The sequence below is a fragment of the Camelus bactrianus genome, chromosome 10 (genome assembly GCF_048773025.1).
Source record: "Camelus bactrianus isolate YW-2024 breed Bactrian camel chromosome 10, ASM4877302v1, whole genome shotgun sequence".
NCBI lineage: Eukaryota > Metazoa > Chordata > Mammalia > Artiodactyla > Camelidae > Camelus > Camelus bactrianus.
Genome location: NC_133548.1, coordinates 2,269,833 through 2,277,779, shown reverse-complemented (window position 1 = coordinate 2,277,779; position 7,947 = coordinate 2,269,833). Strand labels below are relative to the sequence as shown.

General features: G+C 44.4%; 1 protein-coding gene across 1 annotated transcript in view; it reads left to right on the top strand.

Moving 5' to 3' along the window:
• NAP1L4 (nucleosome assembly protein 1 like 4) overlaps positions 1-7,947 on the top strand; it is a 43,753-nt gene continuing 35,806 nt past the window's right edge. The window contains exon 1 of the mRNA XM_074371488.1: positions 1-30. The gene's annotated coding sequence lies outside the window, so the exon portion shown is untranslated. The remainder of the gene's footprint in view (positions 31-7,947) is intronic.

The following is a 7,947-nucleotide window of genomic DNA, read 5'->3' as shown; positions in this document are numbered from 1 at the left end:
GGCCGCCGCCACTGCCGCAGGAGGCGTGAGGTATGGACGCGAGGGCTCGACCGGGTAACGGCGGCTGGGGCGGCTGGCGTGGCTGGCGGGGCAGGGGCGGCGGGGACGAGGCCTGGGGCTGCCATCTCGGGAGTTCGCGGCGGCAGGGGCGGGGCCCGGCCCGGAGCGCCCGGAGCGGCGGCGGGGAGCGGGGCGTGCGGGAGCGGGCGGCGGCGGGGCAGCGGGGCGGCGGGCGGGAGCGGGACCCGCGGGGAGCCGGGCGGGGCCGGGCGGCGGCGGGGCGGCGGCAGGTGTCGCGCCCCGCCCCGCCCCTGGCGGCCTGAAGGTCAGTAGCGCTTTGTTCCCGCGCGGCCCCCGCCTGCCGGCCCCGCGGCGTCCCGCGAAGGTTAAGGCCGCGGGGTCCGGGGCGGACGCAGAGCCGCCCAAGGACCTTTGTTTTCGGAACCGGAGCTCTCCGCGCGGAGAGTGAGCGCGCGCCGCGGCGGGCTCCGTCCCCGCGTCGGTGCGGCGGGGCTGCTGCGTTTGCGGAGGAAGTGGGACCCGGCGCGGTCCGGGGTGGTGCTGGAGGCCGCGCAGGGGGCACGGGCGGCGGCGTGCGCCTGCGGCGGACTAACGGACACGCGGGACGGGGCGGCCGGCTAGCCTGCGCTACTGTCTAACGTCATCCTGCAGACGGAGAAGTGGACCTTCCAAGAAGGGAGAGTTCCGTGGCGCGGGCACGTCACGGATGGAACGGTGCCATGCATGTCTCGGCTCAGAGATGTGACAGCAGACACACTGGTGTCTTTTTACCTGAATGCTAGGCCACTATCCTCCACGCCCACCCCACCCCCCCAATCTCTTGTTTTCTGAATGCTTTTTGTTCGTCCCAGGAAAGGGCTGCCTGGTGGTGGTAAGACTTGCCACCGTCCGCAGTTCTCTATGGTCTAAGGTGAGCCTGGCAAGAAGCCTTTAGGCCCCTAGGAGGGCTGTGTCCGGTCACTGGTGTGGGCGCGTGTGCGCTCACCTAGCAGGGTTGGCACTGTCCTACACTCTCAAAGGAATCCTTGGGACGCGTCGGTCCGGGCTTTGGTTCACATGCTCACTCTGCTTTACCTGCGTGTAGGTGTAAAGCATGCATACAGGCTTGTGAAAATTCTCTCGTACAAGCAAGCAGGGGAAGTCGTGGAACTTAAAATTGTCCTTTTCAAAGTTCCTGCCTTCCTGCAGTAGTAACTGTACCTCGAGATGTCTAGTGACTGTACTGCACACCGTGACCTCCGATAATCTCTTTGGCTGCGTCAACTCACAATAATAGTCTGATAACCTTATGAGATAAGTACTGTTCCTTTTAACCACTGAGGAAGCTTGAGGCCCTGTAAGGCAGGCGGTTTTCACTTTGCCCAGTTTTACTGTTTCTGTATAGAAAATAAAGGAAGTTTTAATAAGAAATTGTTATTATTGCACTGAACCTAACAGAAGACTAGTTTTTGAGAATTTTAGCTGGTCGATCACTTCCAGCTCCAAAGTGTGATTCCCCAGAATGCTGAATGCTTCCCATAATAGAATCTGGAAATAATTTCAGATTGATTATTAACAATTGCTAGTGGGATAAATAATACACAAATGTAAAATGAACTCCTGAGAAAGGTGGTAATAGAGTAGGGATATGTTTAAAAGATTAAATGAGTGACTAAAGCAGAGGGAGATGGTTTAAAAATTAAAGTTATCAGTGGTTAACTTTATTAAGGTAGAGTTGACAGGAAAAATAACCCAGAAAATGAATTTTCTCGAATCTGCTAGCTACTTTTTTTCTTTTTCTTCTTTTCTTTCTTTCTTCCTTTTTTTTTTTTAACTTGTTTTGGGAGAAGGAAAGTTTTTTCTTTCATCTTTTGAAGGTAAGTTATCATTTTTGTTCTGAAATTTGGAAGACAACTGAGGATATGACTATTGGTCAAAAAAACATTGCAAAGCTTAATTTCTTATAGAATTAAAGTAGCAACAGAAATTAATTTTAAAGATAAAATAAAAATAGAAATTGTAACCTTCCCAGGTTTACTTAGGGACATTTTCACTAGAAGCTTAAGACCTTGTCTCATGGTATGAGAATAATTATTCTCAAAATAATTGTTTATAATTATACAAAGTAACTTTAATTGTGTAGTGCTGTCTTAAATACCTGTTAGTACACATACATTTGCAGTCTTTTTTTCTTTTTTTTTCCTCCCCTGGTTGAACGGTGTTACTAATTTCAAGTGTTTGTGATTGAATGTGCCTCTGGATCATGAGATAACATCTAAGTACTTATGTGACACTATCTTTGAAAATGATACATAGAACAGCGAGTGGAGACGTTGAATGGGTTCTGTACCATGGCTGGGTTTGTCATTTTTGATTTGATAACCTCAGTGAGCTGAATTCTGGAAAGAATACATGTGTTTTGGGATTGTTGTCCTCTGAAAATATCCAGGCATTGTAGTTTTGTGAATTGATGGTTTAGATGATCAGACTCTTCTGTGGTATTTTGAGTTTAGAGATTTTTCTCTGTATGAGGTAGTTCATAATTTTACAGAAATTGAGTGCTTAGAGTTGGAATGTGTTCATCAACACATTGCAGTCTGAATTTATACTTGAATCTTCAGTTAAAATAGTTCCATTAACCTGTCAGGATTTTTAGCAGCCTGATATTGAGAGCACATTAATTCCCTGTATCTGCAGTTCTCTGACCAGCTGGGGTTCAGACTGAAGCCTTCTCCACTTTCCTTCATTGGAGCAGTTGATAGTCTTCTGGCTTCAGGAGGAGGTGACCTCAAATGCACGTGTATACATGAGATAACAAAGTTCAGAGTTACTCATTTTCAGAGTGTTTTTCTTCCTTTTTGTTCATTGCCCACAGTTTTACAGTGGTTTAAAACTGTTTCGATAAGTTCATGTTGTACTTCCAAAAAATTTGCCAGTGAACCCAGTTTTCTTGTTTGTTTGTTTTTGAAGAATAGTATCTGGGCAGGAGGTTATCAGCTGTATGAAATGGGGAAGAACCAGTGCTCCCAGTGATGGCCGGTTTGAATAATAAGGCAGCAGTGAGGAGTTTGTTGGGCGATTGGTCTGGGATTGTTATCTAAGGAGTGCTTACTTTTTTGTTTTTTATTTTTATTTGTTTATGTTTTGGAGGGGAGATAATTAGGTTTATTTACTTAGTAGAGGTACTGGGGATTGAACCCAGGACCTCCTGCATGCTAGGCGTGCACTCTACCACTGAGCTATACCCGTCCCCTCACTTTTTTGTTTTTTAAAGGGAAATGGGGGGAGGGTATAGCTCAAGTGGTAGCATGCTTAGCACGCATGAGGTCCTTGGTACAATCCGCACACCTCCTCTAAAAATAAAGAAAGAAACCTAATCTGTCCCCCCAAATAAATAAATAAATCGAAGAAGCTCAAAGACTTCATTCATTAAAAAAAAAAAGAGGAATTGTGTTTAGGCATCCAAAGTAAAAGGCTGATAAACCACTTAGTTTGTCCTACCATTGGGATAATTTCAGAAATAGAATGTTGTTGATGCAGAGTTACTGCAGGAAGTCGCTCTTCTCTGGCCTTAGCTTACTTTGAACCATATCTCCTAGTTTAGTGAATACTTGCCTTCCTAAACTGCAGTTGTGAGATTTTTTTTCCCTTGAGCACAAAGGAAACCCTTATTAATGGGTAGTGAAGAATTTTGTGTTGGACTGTTACGACAGTTTCCAAGAAATAGTTTGTGATGACATAGGTTTGTTTTTATTTGACAACCATTGGTTTTCTCCCCTGCCCTTTTCAGAGATGACAGGGCTGCTTTACATTGTTTGCCATTGAATTTTAAATTTCATGAATAGTTAGCAACAAGAGCAGCAGTATATTTCTGTAGTAAGAAAACTACAAAAGATCACTTTGTGAATTCTGCTTTCTGATCTTGGTCACCTGCTGTGTAGCCTTACATTTCCTCTTACAGGTATACCCTGTCACTGTTGTTCTTAAATGTGCTTCCATTCTGGGTCATGAGACTTTTTTTTTCAGTGTTTGTACTGTTCATTTTATTATCTCAAAAAGTCTATTCAAAAATGAGGTAAGATGGCTTCTGTTTAGTAGTTGTGCAGTAGAAAGATGGATTATACAGCTTAAATCTGTACAAAGGTGATAAGCATGTAGTTGTATTGTAAGTTAGAACATCATTTTTGCCCTTTTATCACAAAGTAGCTTGCAGTGCTTCACATCTATTTGTTCTTTCATTCACGGAGGCCTTCAGTCTGTGAGGCACGCTTCTAGGTTCTGGGGTGCTGAGCAAAGCGGACAAAAGGCCTTGCTGGCGTGCACTCCACGGTGGGTGACAGGCGAGCTAGTTGAGTAGTGGTAGGTGTTTTTGAGAAGAGAAGTAGGGAGGAGTGGGGACTTGGGTGATGGCCGTTGTAAATGGGGTGGAGAGGAAGAGCTTTGGTGACCTTGGATTAAGAAAAACTTTCAAATGTTTGACTCATTCAGTCATTTACTAATGAGCTGCAGAGAGAAGAGTGGAGGGGGAAATTGGAACTATAGCAGTGAAGAACCACTGTGTCTTGAGTAAAAATTGGAATGTTTTGGGTTTTATTTTTAAATTAATTTCACTTGTTTCTTTTACATTTTTTTAAATTTATTTTTTAATTCATTTTACTATTTTGGGGGGGAGGTAATGAGGGTTGGTTGGTTATTTATTTATTTATTTATTTATTTAGAGGAGGTACTGGGGATTGAACCCAAGACCTTGTGTATGCTAAGCATGCGCTCTACCACTGAGCTGTACCCTACCCCTGGAATGCTTTGGTTAAGGAAGGGAAATTGTTTTTTACTTTCTTCCTGAAAACGGAGGGCTTGGTCTCTAGCAAGCTTCTGAAGAGACAGTCCACTGTTGTGTCATGACAGTTAGATCTTCTAAGCAGGCATGACTTCCTGTGTGTCTTCAGAACCTGCTTGGGAGAGGCTCAGGTATGCATGGGATCCCTGACCCCGTGCTGTGTACGTGTAACACAGGCAGACTCGCTCAGCAGCAGTGAGTGAATGAGGCAGGCAGATTGCTTGGCCACTGTCTCCTGCCACAGGCACTGCTGCGTTGAGCAGGTAGACAGGCCCGTGCTTTCCTGCGCTTGTTCTTCAGCGGGGGGACAAATGTGTTGTTCATCCATTCTTTTTTTTTTTTTACATGATAATAAAAAGTTTTCAGCCTATCCAAAAGTAGTGATTCCCCGTACCTAACTACCTAACTCTCAGCAGCAGTAGTTAACTATTTGCCAGTCTTGGTTTATCTATGTAGTATGTGTGATTTTTTTAAAATAAATTTTTTTTATCATACCAAAAGAAAAAGGAAGTGCATATGTATTGGATTATCAGTCTTATACTGTGTTCAGTATCTTACAGTAACTTATGGTGAAAAAGAATATATGTATGTATATGTATGACTGAAGCATTATTCTGTATACACCAGAAATTGACACAACATTGTAAACTGACTATACTTCAATGAAAAAATATATATACCCCCCTCCAAAAAAAAAACCCAGTGCTTCTAATGCTTACAATGGGGACACTAGAAGATGAAATATAAAAGACCCTGGTATATAAAGATAATTAATTGTCAAATAAAAAGTAAAGTACCAATTCAGAACTCTTAAAAAAAAAAGGTTATCAGTCTTTACACATGATTGAAATCAGTTTGAACGTAAGTTTGAGACTGCTTATATGAGTTTAGGATCTGAACACTTTTTTTCAATAAGAGATAACAAGTATATTGAAGGGTGTGTTGATTTGCGATTGCTTTTGCCAGTAGTTCAGATATTTACATAGTTATCTGGTTGTTTACTTTAGATATATTTTCACTTACCTGCTGGTTTGTTAATTCCTACGTAATTACTTGCTAATACTAAGGAATGTAATGATAAAGACTGGGTAAGGGATCCACAGATTAGAGCAAAATGGACTAGCTCCGGGCTGCCTCAGCCAGGGCTTCCTATACTGGCCAGGTTTTGTGGGTGATGTTGTGGTGTCCTTCGGGGATGTCCTAACTCCTTCTTGGAATTAGATGAGTAGCTGGCCTGTTTGCCCCTCTGTTGTGGTCCTAAACCAAAATATGATCTGGTGTCCTTGCAGGGCTTGGAGCTGTTCCCTGGGGCTGACCAGGCTTCATATTAGGTTGACAGGGTGCGGTCACTAGTGCTCTGACTTACGTGAGCCAAATAATTATGCTGTGGGGTTCGTTTAACTACCATCCTAACCTAATAAGAATTATAGACTATATTGAAATTCTCAAGTCTTACAGAAACATATTGATGACGTTCAAGTTAATTTTAATCGTTTACTTATCTCATGGGGACACATTGAGGACCTTTGCTAAGACAGTTAGTAAAATGGACCAGTCTTACTAAGGATAACTTAGAACTCCACTGGCCATTGTAGGGAACCTTTGATCTCCCCAAACATCAAACCAAGACCCTGGCTACCAGATTAAACCATTCAAATGGGGTCATTATTTTAATTGTTATCTGGAGGCTCCTGAATGTGTTCAGGATTCTTAAATTGCCTTCTTACAAAATCCTGTTTCCAAATCCCAAAATCCTGTTTATTTCCAAGCAAATAAACAGCTAAAGATGGATTTTTAAAAATGTGAGAGGCCTCTGTATCTTAGTGCGAGCTGAGGTCCCGTCTACCCCCACTGCTCCACATCTTCTGTGTATCTCTTTGCTGCCTCCTTCCCCTCCCCTCTGTCTGAACTTCCTTGCTTTCCTGTCTCTGAAACCTCACCAGCCAAGTCCATTAAAACCTCCTCTTTCAACACTGGACCACAGCAAGTTTCCTGCACCCCTTGGGCAAAGGTCAAGTTTAGGGCTGTAACTAAGGAACTTTCCCAAGGTAGCTTAGGAGCCTCTTTGGTGAGAAATTCAGTACTGTAAACCCTGACTTGCCACCTTGATCTCTGCAGTCTACCAGTCAGTCCACATGCTTGCCTAAAATAAGGCAAACCCAGCACTGGATTAAAACAACTGGTGGAGAAAACCCTGAACATTAGCTAAGGCTTAAACTAAACCAGCCACCTGCCGTGTTGTGTGACCAAGCTCTCCATACAGCCAAAAGACAACATGAAGCCACCCCTAGAGCCTCCCCCAAGTCCAGGGACTGGAAGATGCAGGCATGCATCCAGAAGCATGCTGTACCTGTCCGTAGCTGTTCTGGCAGGCCCCAAATCATGTTCAAGCGGAATTTCAGGCTTCTAGTGGGTGCTGACTCCACCCAGGGGCTTTTAACTCCATGTTTGTAAATGACCTAACCAAGGAGTTAATCTGTTCGTCAGAAGAACCTGTATAGAATTGGAGACTGTGTCTACCCTGATGTCGTCAATCTGGCCGGTCAGTTACCTAGTACCCATAATATGATATCAAAAGAAAGACAACTCCAGCAGATGGAGACTCCGAAGCAAACCTGGCCGTTGGAAAAAAGATTGCTATAAATTGAAATCCAAACAGTTGCAATCCTCCAAGAACCAACAGCCAAACCCACTCCAGTGTTGGAGCTCAGAGGACACACATGTTCCCTGTCGTGCCTTTAAGTTTAGGCTGGGGGAGATTGCTTTCCACATGGGAGACAAGTTCCTGACAGCAGTGATAGGCATGGGGCTGCTCTGCCAGTGCCCAACCTAACTGCAGTTAAACAGTTTCTTCCTCAGAGTAGTGCGCGTGTTCAGCGCGTTGTACCTCGGGCTGCAGTGAGGCCCTAGCCTCAGCCATACCTTTTTGTCTGGGGCTTGTGCAGAGCACTCATTTCTCCCCGTCAGTTTGGCTCCCATACTTAGTTTACTAGGAGGAGACTCCTGGAGAAGTGGCACACTGCCATCCTTTCTCTCAGAAGGGGGAGGCATCCTTTTAATTCTGATCAGCACTGAGGAGAATTCAGCCCCTTTGCCTTTAATACACTGCA